General features: G+C 41.0%; 2 protein-coding genes across 3 annotated transcripts in view; one reads left to right on the forward strand and one right to left on the reverse strand.

Annotated features, from left to right (window-relative positions):
- The window catches only part of USP8 (ubiquitin specific peptidase 8), a 99,489-nt gene extending 96,245 nt beyond the window's left edge, over positions 1 to 3,244 (reverse strand). The window contains exon 1 of the mRNA XM_029239766.1: positions 3,099 to 3,244. The gene's annotated coding sequence lies outside the window, so the exon portion shown is untranslated. The remainder of the gene's footprint in view (positions 1 to 3,098) is intronic.
- Positions 254 to 12,569, forward strand: part of GABPB1 (GA binding protein transcription factor subunit beta 1) — an 81,742-nt gene continuing 69,426 nt past the window's right edge. For both annotated transcript variants that reach the window (XM_029239768.1, XM_029239767.1), the window contains exon 1: positions 254 to 3,314. The gene's annotated coding sequence lies outside the window, so the exon portion shown is untranslated. The remainder of the gene's footprint in view (positions 3,315 to 12,569) is intronic.

Consider the following 12,569-nt stretch of genomic DNA (forward strand, 5'->3'; position numbering starts at 1 on the left):
TTTAATTTAAAATAAAAAATCTTATACATAATTCAATTACTGCAAAACTTTTGAAATATGTTTGGAATGATTCGAGTATGTGAATCTACTTTTTCAGCTGTAAATTTTATGAAATCAATTATTGTGATATGCTATAAATGTAAAAAGCAACCAGATTTTGAACACTTACTTGGTAATGAGAAAAAGAATGCAAAATATTTAATACTTTTAAATATTGATCACATATGAAATGATACTATTTTGGATATATCGGGTCAAATAAGATTTTTTAAATTTTTTTGTTTTCTTTCACTTTTTTAATGTGGCTACTGTAAAATTACATATGTGGCTTGTGTTATATTTATATTGGACAGTGTTGGCCTAGACAATCATGCCCCAAACCTAGGAATCACTCTTAATTTTTCCCTTTCCCTGTTTGATTCATTAGCAATATAGGTCGGGTCTAATCACAAAATATATCTTCAATGCATCCACTTTATCTCTACTGTTACTATCCATGTTACTCCATACCTTAAAACCCTTCAGTGGCTTCTAGAGCTCTGAAACTTACCAAGGCTGCAGACTTCATCTTCTACCATTCCTTTCTTTGCTCTCTAGACTTTAGCCACATTGCCTTTCTTGCTTTCTCACCAAAGATTTTGCCTTACTATTCCCTTTGGTCTTGAACACTGCCCTCAACTTATTCCCATTCAGGTCTTAGCTCAAAGAATACCTTCTCAGAGAGGCCACTTTTTTTTCTGGCTGTGCCACACGGCTTGCCAGATCTCAGTTCCCCAACCAGGGACTGAACCTGGGTCACAGCTGTGAAAGCCCAGAATCCTAACCACTAGGCCACCAGGAAACTCCCAGAGAGGCCATTTCTGAACAATCTTCAAAATTATGCCTGCTCCCTCTTCCCAGAGAAATGCTTCATCCAAATACCCTTTTATTCTCTTCATAAAGGATATTATGTGATATTACCTTTCCTCTTCTTTTATAAAACTTGTTTATAGTCTGTTCCCTCCACGGAAACAGGAGCAGGAACCTTGTTGGTCTTGTTCCTGCTTAATCTGTTCTAATGTGTAGAACAGTGCCAGTGACAGTTGCTCTCGAGACAACTTACATGAAAGAATACCTAAGTGCCTACTAGACATACAATCTCAGTGAAGACATCCTCCTAAATGCTCCCTCAACACACTTGGGAGTCATCTTTGACATCTTTTCAGTCATTCCGTATCCAGTCAACCAAATCACCAAGCTCTCAACATCTTTGGTCATATTCTTCACTCCTGTTTGCCACTATCTCAGTCCAAGTCATTACTCTCTCATAGACTGCTGTTTTCTCCAAACTGTTTTCTTTGCCTCTGACTTCTGCATGACAGTGATCTGTCTAAAATACAAATCCAATCTGATTATGCTTCTACTTAAAATCTTTCAATGCCATCCTCTTAGCTCTCAAAAGCTAATTTCTGCAAATGGCATTCAAGGCCTTTATGACTAGACCTCTTCAGACACATCTTTAGGCATTCCTGAAAAAGCATTATCTTCTTCGCCCAACAATTTCTCCAGAGTTTTCCTTTTAACCTTTGCATTTGTTGCTTCACCTGTCTGGAAGGTTCTTCCCCGACTCCCTTATTAAAGCTAATTGCTTCTCCAGTCCCATTCCATGCCTCCCTGACAGGTAAGTAACGGATTCCTCCTATATAAAATTTCACAGCATTCAGCAGTTTACCCTCATTATACTACTGATGATGCCTACTTACTTGTCTGCATTCTACAGCATAAGATTAATGAGGGCAAGGATTCTACAACCATTAGCTGAATGTTTACTCAGATAAATTCAATGTTAAAGAGAAGCATGTGACTATCGAAAGAAGCACTGAAAATATTAAATTGAAAGAAAAATAGAATACGGCTCCTATGCCATTCACTTTGTTTCTATTTTAGGCACAACGCTTTAATAAGTTACATAAAGACTTTACAAATCTCTACATCAATAACACAAAAGGGTAAGTGGAGAAAGACTGTTTATCTGAGGCCACCCAAAATCTGTAGACAACATGTTATTTCATTTGTTTGTAAACTCTTCTAGATTAAAATCTTGGCGCTCTCTCACATATTCCCAATTCCTAAATATAGGAAGCCAAAAATTGTACGGTTAGAAGGTTGGAAAAGTCATTCCCAGGCTCATCTGTTAAAAACATTACCAGTGTGGTGGGTATTTTAGCAAAATCATCACAAGTAATTTAAACTCCTAAGACTCTTTGTAAATCACCATCCACAAATAAACTTTTGCTGCTTTCTTAATAAAATACAACACAACAAAAATCTTGACATTTCAGCCACGGAAAAACAAGACTTCTACCTCTGAGGTGACAGTAATCCAAGGGAATTCGGCGAGCAGTTACGAAAAGTCTACGAAGTATAAGGCATCAAAAGAATGTTTAAGAAAAAAAAAAAAGGCGGGGGGTGGCTACAGGAATATGTACGTTTTCGTCACGAACTTGACTTGCTCAGTTTAGGTGAAGTGGAGAAATAACATCTGTAGTTCCTCCCCTTGTACCTCAACAGCGACTCTTGTCCCAGTCAGCCTAGTGGAATCTAGGGCGGCTTCAAGTTAAATCCTAGCTTTCTCACTGCCCTTCCGTCTCCCAGGACTCTGCTAGATGTCTCAGCTTAATCTGGAAGGAGTCAGGATTCCCCATCTCTCAGCTTTCATGCCGAAGACATAACGTTAGCACACGCACTTCAGCCTCCCACTCCTAGCCCCGCAGAAAGTGGCGGGAAGGCTAGGTGGCCGGCCTGCAGCCCCGCCGCGCACATGGCCGGCCGCAGCTCCTACCCCCGTGCCGCGCAGGCGCCGGGCGAGCCGGGACTTGCGGTCGCCGACAACGGATCATTCCGCCGCTTTCTTTGTGTGGCTCAAGTTCTAGAGATGGCATATTTTCCTCCCCTTTGTTAAAAAGAAAAACCAGGCCGTCTCGCCCCCTTCCTCCCGCCGGAATGGGATCGGGGAGTGGGTGGGAGAGGGATCTGCTGACCAGGGCAGGGGCGGAAAGGCTCAGAAGAGGGGCTGACGAGGGCCGGGTACGGGAGGGATGCTGGGAGCTTTGACTCACTCGCACACCATGTGTCCCTCCGCGCGCAGCACGGGGGACTTTTCGGTGGGGATTTTGGGCGCCGACCAGACGCGGCATTTTCGGAAAATAGCGCCTTGTGCAGCTGAAGCGCTTTGTGTTTAGCTGGGCCGCGTCAGCCCGGCCGGGTACGAGGCGTCTCGGGTCCCCGAACCACCTCCTGCTGCTCCCCGGTCGCCGCTCCCGAAGCTTTTCCAGGTCAGTGCGGGTCTGTGTAGGGCCCTGTTACCACCGGATGTGGAAGTTGATCTCTTCGCTGGTAAAAAATAATTCCACTTCCCCCGGAACCCAGATCATCCCCGCGATTTCCTGTTTATTGCATTAAGGCGCCGGGTTTCCGGGGCTCTTGGCCCCGCTTATTCCGCGGGGGTCGGCGGGGTCGGCCTGGGCCCCCGCTCCGCCCGCGCCGCCGGCGCGCTTTGTCCGCTCGCACCCCGCTTCTGGGAGGGGCGGGCAGACATGGTGGCGGCCGCCGCCCCCTCCTCGGCCCTGGCGAGCTGCGGCCTCCCCGCGGCTCATAGCCCGGCCGGTCCCGAGCGGCCGCCCCGGGGCGGAATGGGGTCGGGCCGGGGCTTCGGGGGCTCTGCGGGAGGCGGGCGAGGGAGGGAGGGAGACAGGCAGGCAGGCGCGGCACGGCACGGCCTTGGCGCCCGCCGCCCCGGGAGCCGCCGCTCTCTTTGTCTGGGCGGCCTGATCGCACCGCCTGGCTCGCTGGAGCGGGGAAGGGACGGCGGGGGCGGCCGGCTTCGGGTGAGCTGTGCTGCTGGGCCCGCGGGGCCGGGTGGCGCTCGAGCCGCGGCAGGAGCGGCCGGCCCGGACAGGGTTAACAGGAGCGCCCGGCCGGTCCTACGCTGGGCCGCGCCGTCGACTGCCTCGGCCTTGGGGACTCGAGTCCCTGAGGGGACGAAGCCAGCCGCTCAGGATGCTGGGCACTTCTGTTCTCGGGACTTAGCCGCCGGGATCTGCGGGTGCAGGGCCTCGGGGAAGAAGTTGGGAATTTTGCCAGGTCATTTCTGCCTGGGCACAGTTAATCAGTGTGTATTTAGTGTGTTTCGTTGAAACTCTCCTACCGTGTTGAACCAGCGTGCCTAGCCTCAAGAGTGCATCGTGAAAACTGAAACCAAAGGAACGATATAGGCCTGCTTTGTGTGTGTTTTCCCACTTGAAGCCTGTTTTCAGTACACAGACTGTTGTTTTAAAGCTGATTGGACTGTGGCGAACAGACATCTGTTCAAAGGAGGGGCAGAGACCACAGTACTTCTGAAGGGGGCTTCGTAATATGGAAATATTTTAAGTGCTGTCTCTGGACAGTGATTTGCTGTCTCAATTCAGGCAAGTTACTTTCTGAAGTAGTTTTTATTTGGAAAATGGTTTGATGTAGTGAGTAAATGATCCTTGTACAGTAGTTTGCCATCCCAGAATTAAAGAAGCACCATAGTTTATTATGCAGAAGTTCGTGGTCAAAAGTTCTTTTTGCAGATATTTATCTCACACATAGACCCAGCCAGCTTACTTTAAATTTCTTCTCATTGACTTGTAACCATCGACCTTGACACTTCCACTTTCAGGCTCAGATTTTGAATTTAAGGAAACTAAAGACGGCTTTATCTTTTTTCTTTTCTCTCTTTTGAAGTATTTATTTTTCCAAAAATAACAAAAGAAAAATCCATTGCATGTTCACATCAGTGACCTTTTAGGCAAGAGTGACATTGTTTTGCATTTCTGCAAGTCTTTAATGTCAGGTTTAACAGAAGATAGCTAGATTCTTAAACCTACTTCTGCATTCAGTCTGATGTGGTGTCACACCATGTAACCACTGGAAAACACTGTATGCTCATGCCTTTTTTAAAAAACTAAAAAATGTGTCGTTTCTATCTTCTCACAAATCAAGTCAGGATGTTATTATACAAGACACACTTAAAAAATATGGATGAGAAGGTTGATTCCTGTGCTTTTTTCTTGGACTCCAACTTTTTTTCAGTTTGAGATTTAGAACATTTGAAAAAATTTTAAGTGATTAAACTTAATTTTTAATTCCACAACTTATTTTTAATGATGTACACAAGTAAACCATGAATTCCGTGTTAGATTTGCTTGTGAAAACTTGTATGTAAATGTAATTTTTGAAGATAGGACACTTTCAAAGCAATACAGGAGTGCCAGATTTAAAAGGAATCCTGCAGTGAAACCTTTGGTGAAACAGTGCTTTTGTATTGTAGTGTGTATACAAACTTAGAGTTAACTGTCTGTAACTTAGAGTTCGAATTGTCTATCTCTTTGAATCAATCTGGGTTTTCTAGGTTGGGGGGCAATTAAATTGTAGATGTGTGAAAATTTAAGGCCATACTTACTTTGGTTTAATGGTTTTGAAATGAAGCTAAATTCACTTCTAGTTTTGTGAACTTTAGTCTGATTCTGTCAGTCTGTAGTTCTGTTCCATCAACAGGAAGCATCTGGTCATTCTTCATGTAATTGTTAGAAAATGCCAGGTATATTTTTGATGTTTGCTATTCAAATGAAAATAAATAGATTGGATCTTGGTTTGTCCCCCTTACCCTCAACTCTAAGATATATTTATAATGGGCCTCATCGTCCATAGAATGGACTTTTTTTTTTGGCCCTTGAGTACCTCAAGTTAGAAATAGTAACAAGTAAAGCAAACAAGTTGTTAGGGATTCAGAAGTCATTGCAAGAAATTTTGACTCATGAATTAATTTTGAGGGTGCAGTGCCATTTTGCAAGTAGCTTGAGTGTGGATGGGCTCCATCTCGTCTCTGCAATTGCTAAAAAACAAACTGAAACAAAACCTTAGCGTTCAGGGCAACTTAGTTTTCTAATGAATCATTTCTTTGGTTCCAGAGCTTTCCAACTAGTAATCATGTTTCTACAGCACTAACGTGTCTACCTTAGGACAACGATAATTAGTATTATACTTAACTTTTTCTGAAGATGTTTGTTCCATCATGCTCTCTAGAAGGTCAGTTTATTAGTATTAGTGCCTATGTGTTACCTCATAATGTTGACAACAGTGCTCTGCACAGAGGAGATGCTTTGGTGCAGTCAACTGTCATTTCAGTCGCTGGTGGGCTAGTGCACTTTTATTTGGGCTGAGTATGTCCATAATGTAAGTGTAGAGGCTTAAGCATGAAGTGATTTCTCCACTGAAGGTAAATCCACATGCAGGGCCATTGATCTAGATTTCTAGAAATAGAAATCTAAAACTCTTAGCCCGAGTTCTCTTACCTTCTAATGGGAATGATTATAAAGGTTGGCAGTTAGGGCCCAAGATGCTAATGCACAAATAGAGAGTGTGGAAAAGACTTGATCATTTTAACTGTACATTTAATAAGAATAACACATAATTTTTTAAAAAGTAAATGTCATTTTGAAGTTGGTAGAACAGCATATAGAAAGAGCAAGGTGTTAACCCCACTTTACTTTTTACTAGTTGTGTTATACCTGGGGTATTATGTCAGATTTTCAGGTAGCATATGATATATCATATTGTAAGTGGGACCTTGCATCAATCAGTTCTCAAACTTTGTATCAGAATCACCTGGAGAGCTAATTAAAAAAAACCATGGAGGCCCAAGCTTAAGTAAGATAGGAACTGGGCCACTCTGTTTTTCTCACATTCCTTAGGTGACAGACAATCAGGTTTAAAAACCACTGAACTATAGAACATAGCCAGAGAATTCTGATCATGGGGGAAATGGAAAGGAGAAAAAGTTGAAAAACTGTGATGTTTGGCCCAAAAAAAAGGAGCTCATCTAAGAAATGATAGTAGTATTTAAATATTTGGAGGTCTGTCACACAGAAAAATCAGGTTTGATTTGACTAGAAAGAAGTAGGATCAAGGGGTAGAAGTTAGAAGGAGGCAGATTTCAGCATTCTTCCAAGAAAAATTTCCTCAAAACAGTAAAAATATAATGTGTTGTTTTGGGTGGCAGGCTGTCCCCTCCCACTGACTGTTAAAGTTAGGGATTCAAGGGTAGAGGAAATGATGTGCTGAATGAGGATTTGGGCCAGGTTTCGTTAAGTTCCCTACAAACTGAGATTTTATGAAATCCGTCTAGGTTTGCAGGTGCAAAAGTGGAAGAGCAAAAGCTAATTGAAACAAGCTGGTTAGCTTAACTGGATCATAGTTTTCATTTTCTTGGATAAAGAGAAATGAGTATTAAGTGAGAGAGCTATTTGATGAAGGTTTTAAACCCAGCTGTGATTTGGCAGATTCAAACAAAGCCTGAAAAATAGGCATACCTTCTGATGTGGAAATTCCTATTTAAATGAATTTATTTTGGGGTAGTAAAGATATGCCAATAAATTGGTAGCTGTTTACATACCAATTGCAGCATTGTTGATAATAAAAGCTGTATATTGACACATTTGACCCTCCTCCCCACATTAATAATGTAGTAGGTTATATTATCCCCCATTTTTCAGAAGAGAAAACTGAGGCATAGAGAGGTAGCTTGCCCAAGGTAGCAGAGTTAGAAATGTAGAGCATGGACTTGATTCCAAACAGTTTGACTCCAGAGCCGGTGGCTCAATGCTGTGGAATTATAAACAACTTAAATATTTCACAGTGATTGTTAGGGTACGTCCCTACAGTGGGGTACTGCCTAGCCATTAAAATGATGGTTAGAAGAATAAAAACATGAAATTATGTCTTGGTGTATGTTAAGTGAAAAAAGTAAATTTAAAAACATGATTTTATTTTGATTAAATAACATACATTGACATCTGGAAGGAAATGTGCCAAACTGTTAAGTGGTTATTTTTGAGTGTAAATTTATAGGTGATTATTTTCTTTTTACTTATACAAATTTTCTTACTTCTACAATGAATATGTATTATTGTGTATTGCTTGTGATTAAAAAGATATTAAGGTGTTATATTTCAATAAAAAATTAAAAATATTAGCATAAGCTGAGGAGTTTGGATTTTATACTGTGCAGTTTATGCAAGTTGACTAAGGAATTGCACATAAATGAGAATTTGTAAGTGCATGAAGTGTTCTGTATTTAATGAACACATGAAGTGTTTGAATCTTTACCATTCTAAAAGTAATACATTAATTGAATAGAGAAAAATATCACTGACTCCTACCACCCTACTATAATCAGTTCTATATTTTGTTAATGTTTTCTTCACCTTAAGTGTAATATTTTAAATGTTGTATTCATCCCGGCTTAGTCACTCTCTGGCTCTGTGACTTGCTTAATCTCTCTGTGCCGCACTTTCCTCCTTTGTAAAATTTGAATAATTATAATAACTACCTCATGGTGCTTGGAAGGATTAAATGAGTTACTGCATATAAAGTGATCAGAACAGTGTCTGACACATGGTTAATAGCTCAGTAAATGTTAGCAATTATTGTAGGATCATAGTCAACTAAAACCCTGTGGTCTAATAGGTTTTGGAATTAAGAATTTTTTGGATATAGCTAAGGTAGTGTTATGTAACCTTTCAACAGTCCAGTGCAGTAGCCTTCTTCAAACAAGTTACTATTTCTGCAGCAAAATGTACGAATGTTTACACTAAATGGGGAAAATAAAGGCTATAAATAGCTTCATGTCAGTTTCTGTAAGGTTTCACTGCCAAATGCATTATTTTGGGTTTCAGAGCTGTTTTTTGGTTTTGGAATTGCAGTTAAGGAACCTGTGGAATTTACTCAATTTTGAGTCCTATGTTATTTTAATATTAAAACATTTTTAATATTAAAGCATGTCTAGGAGGTCTAAGATCAAGGTGCTGGCATCATTGGGCTCCGGTGAGGACCCTCTTCCGGGTTGCAGACTTCTCTCTTGTATCCTCACATGGTAGAAGGGGCAAAGGGACCTCAGGTCTTTTTATGAGAACATTAATCTCATTTGTGATCTGCCCTCAAGACTTAATCACCTTCCAAAGGCCTCACTTCCAATACCATCACTTTGGGCATTAGGAGTTCAACATAAAATTGAGGGGTGGGGAGACACAAATATTCAGACCATAGCATACAGTATGGTGTGTAAGTGAATGATCTAAAAAATTTCTTACATCCTAACTGGCTCGTGTGAACTCTGATCTTTGCGATTACTCCACCTATGTTCCTTTATCTATTTTTTTTCCATAGGGACCCTCAATTTCTCTCCCTTAGCTTATTCCTGTGTGCATTATATGTAGCCTGAACTTGCACCAGTCGCTTTTTCATATTTTACTGGGCTCCTGTTGTCAAATTTTCCTACCCATCTATTTCCTCTGTTCTTCCTCATAGGTCACAGTGTATTTGTGGAGGAAGGTGGGTAATTATGAAAATTTTTGGCCACTATAAATTTATGCTGGACAGATCCAATGGACACTTGCTACTTAGCAATCATTTTATTAATCTAATATTTTGCTTTTGTCTCATATATCTTCCTCTCTTTCAGAAGGTGCCATTGACTTCTACTTAATTGAAAAAGAAAATAGAATACAAGCTTGCATTTTTTTTGTTTTGTTTTCACCATGACAAATCTCTATTCTTTCACCTTATTTTGTAAACTGAATGGAAGAGGAATCTTGCTGCTATACTTAACTTTTCCTCTGATCACTTTGATGGTTATCTCCAGGGGTTTTTCCTCCTTACCTTCAAGTATATACAGACTTCCATATTTTGGGAGAAAAAAATAAACTTTGATTAACTATTGCTACTGTTCTTTCTAGCTATCTTCCTCATTTCTCTTTTTTATTTCAAAAATTTTAAGATCTTAGTTAAAATTTCTGCCCTCAGCTCTTGCTGCCCTCAGCCCTTTTACTACTTCTTCCCTAACTTACTGCAGTTTTGTAACGACATTACATGTGAATGTGACGTATTCAGACTGTTGCTTCAAAGGACATCCTTTTTTCCAATGGTATTGGCTTCATCCTGATTTTATTCAGTTAGTGTATATGTGTTACTGTTGACTTCCACCTAGGCTTCTTAACTTTCTTTCCTTGCTTTTCATGTTAGTGTGCATCCTGATTTTCTTGCTACTACGTTTATTTATTTATTTTTTGGTTGTTGTTTCATGATCCTCTTAACCACGGTCGTTATTCTTCTCAGTACTTAGCCCTCTGCTCACCTCTCTTTGTCTCTTCTCCATGGATGTTTTATATGTTTATATGTTCATCAGTGTGTACTCTCCAGGTTTGTATCTCCAGTGGTTTACTGAATACTTCCATTGAGAGGCTCAAGGAATTTCCTTCACTTTTTGATTTATTATTACCCACTTTCCACCTACTCTGTTTTTCTTTGTTTTATCATCATACTTAAATCTTTTTTTTGCTTAATTAATTAATTTTATTTATTTTTGGCGGCATTAGGTCTTCGTTGCTGCGCATGGGCTTTCTCTAGTTGCAGCAAGCAGGGGCTACTCTTTGTTGCGGTGCACGGGCTTCTCATTGCAGTGGCTTCTCGTTGCCGAGCATGGGCTCCTGAGCGCAGGCTCAGTAGTTGTGATGCGCAGCCTTAGTTGCTCTGCGACATGTGGGATCTTTCCGGACCAGGGATCGAACCCGTGTCCCCTGCATTGGCAGATGGATTCTTAACCACTGCGCCACCGGGGAAGTCCCCATGCTTAAATCTTAAAGTTGTCTGTGATACATGTTTCTCCTTTATTTTGTATATCCATCAGTCAGCATGATTCTTTAGATTACTCTTTACTGGCTCTCTGTTTTTGGGATTCTGCATTGCCTGTTATTTGCCCTTTCTAACTTTAGAGTCACCTTCCTCCAATCCATCCTTCATATGGCTGCCAGAATAATTTTCCTAAAAATTTTTTTGAACCCATTGCTGCTAAACCTAAGCAGTCTGAATAGAGAACATGTACTGTTGACCTTTGCACTCTGCATTGTGCCAAGCAAAGTGAATTGAACTTGTGCTGAATAAATGTTTGAATGGATCACCGTTTGCTCAAAACATAGAACGACTCCCAATTGTCTGCAGGATAAAGTCCAAACTCTACTTTCTGGCTTTCAGATCTTTTCATATTACAGTCTGCTTCTTCAACCTTATTCTTTACTCCTTAACATTACCAAGGTAGTATTTCCTCTCTGTACTACACCATGCTTAGGCATAACTCTATGTGCTCTTCCTTTTCCTTTTCTTTGCTTGTCAAAATCTATTCAGCTTAACAGTGCTCTGTGCCAGGCACTGCTCGAATCTCTGGTGTTACAGTAATGAACAACACAGAAGACAAAGTCTGTTTTCTTGAAGCTGTCATTCAGGGTGGGGTAGAGAGGGCACAGTAAACAAATGTCAGGTGGTAATGAGTGCAATGAAGAGTAAAACTGGATAAGGGGATAGAATGGTGGGAAGTGGCTCCTATTTTAGGTGGTCAGAGAAAGCTTCTCTCTTTGGGTGTCCTGAAATGAGGGAGTAAATCATGCAGTTATCCAAGTAAAGTGCTTTCTAGTCAGAGGAAACAACGTCTCCAAGATCCTAAGCTGGGAACATGTTTGGCTTGTTTGAATAGTTACTAAGACCTGTGTGGCTAGAGCAGAATAAATAAGGGGAAGTGATAGATGAGATTAGAGAGGTAGTAGGGAGCCAGATGATGCTTCAGATGGTTAAGTCTTTCATTGAAGAAGCCTTCCTGACTATATACTTTTGTTTGTTAATTTAAAGCTTCTCCAAACCCATTTAGCAACTATGGAAGTAGCTTCCAAATTACTTTTTATTGTGACCCACGGTAAGAAGTGTATTTAACATTGTTAGCATACAAATGTATTGTTGTTTGTGTATTGTGTGTATGTGTGCACATGCGTATGGCTGGAAGAAATTCATGAAACATGACTTTACTATATTTGATATATGCTGATATTTTTTAAAGTGTTGGTTTTAACCCATTAAAATTATTTCATAGTCTGCTAATGGGTTATGACCACAGTTTGAAAAACACTGATCTGTGGTACATACCCACTTAAAAAAAACAACAAACCAGGGCTTCCCTGGTGGCGCAGTGGTTGAGAGTCCGCCTGCCAGTGCAGGGGACACGGGTTCATGCCCCGGTCCGGGAAGATCCCACATACTGCGGAGCGGCTGGGCCCATGAGCCGTGGCCGCTGAGCCTGCATGTCTAGAGCCTGTGCTCTGCAACGGGAGAGGCCACAACAGTGAGAGGCCCGCGTACCGCAAAAAAAAAAAAAAAAAAAAAAATGACATGAGGGCAGTTTGGTATCTATCAGAATTACAGTGGTATTTACCTTTGTCTCAGCAACCCTACTTAAGGGAATTTATCCTACAGTTATATGAAGTGAAATGGTGCATCTACAAACTTATTAATTGCAGTGTTGTTTATAATAGCAATAATGTCCACCTGTAATAAACAGGCATATCCACACAATAGCATACTAAGCAGCTATACAGAAAATGAGGAAGCTCTCTATGAACTAATAGGAAAAGATCTTCAGGATGTGTTAAGTAAGAAAAGCAAGTGCAGAACAGTGTATATAG

The sequence above is a fragment of the Monodon monoceros genome, unplaced genomic scaffold (assembly GCF_005190385.1).
Source record: "Monodon monoceros isolate NGI ecotype Baffin Bay Population unplaced genomic scaffold, NGI_Narwhal_1 Super_Scaffold_21, whole genome shotgun sequence".
Lineage (NCBI taxonomy): Eukaryota > Metazoa > Chordata > Mammalia > Artiodactyla > Monodontidae > Monodon > Monodon monoceros.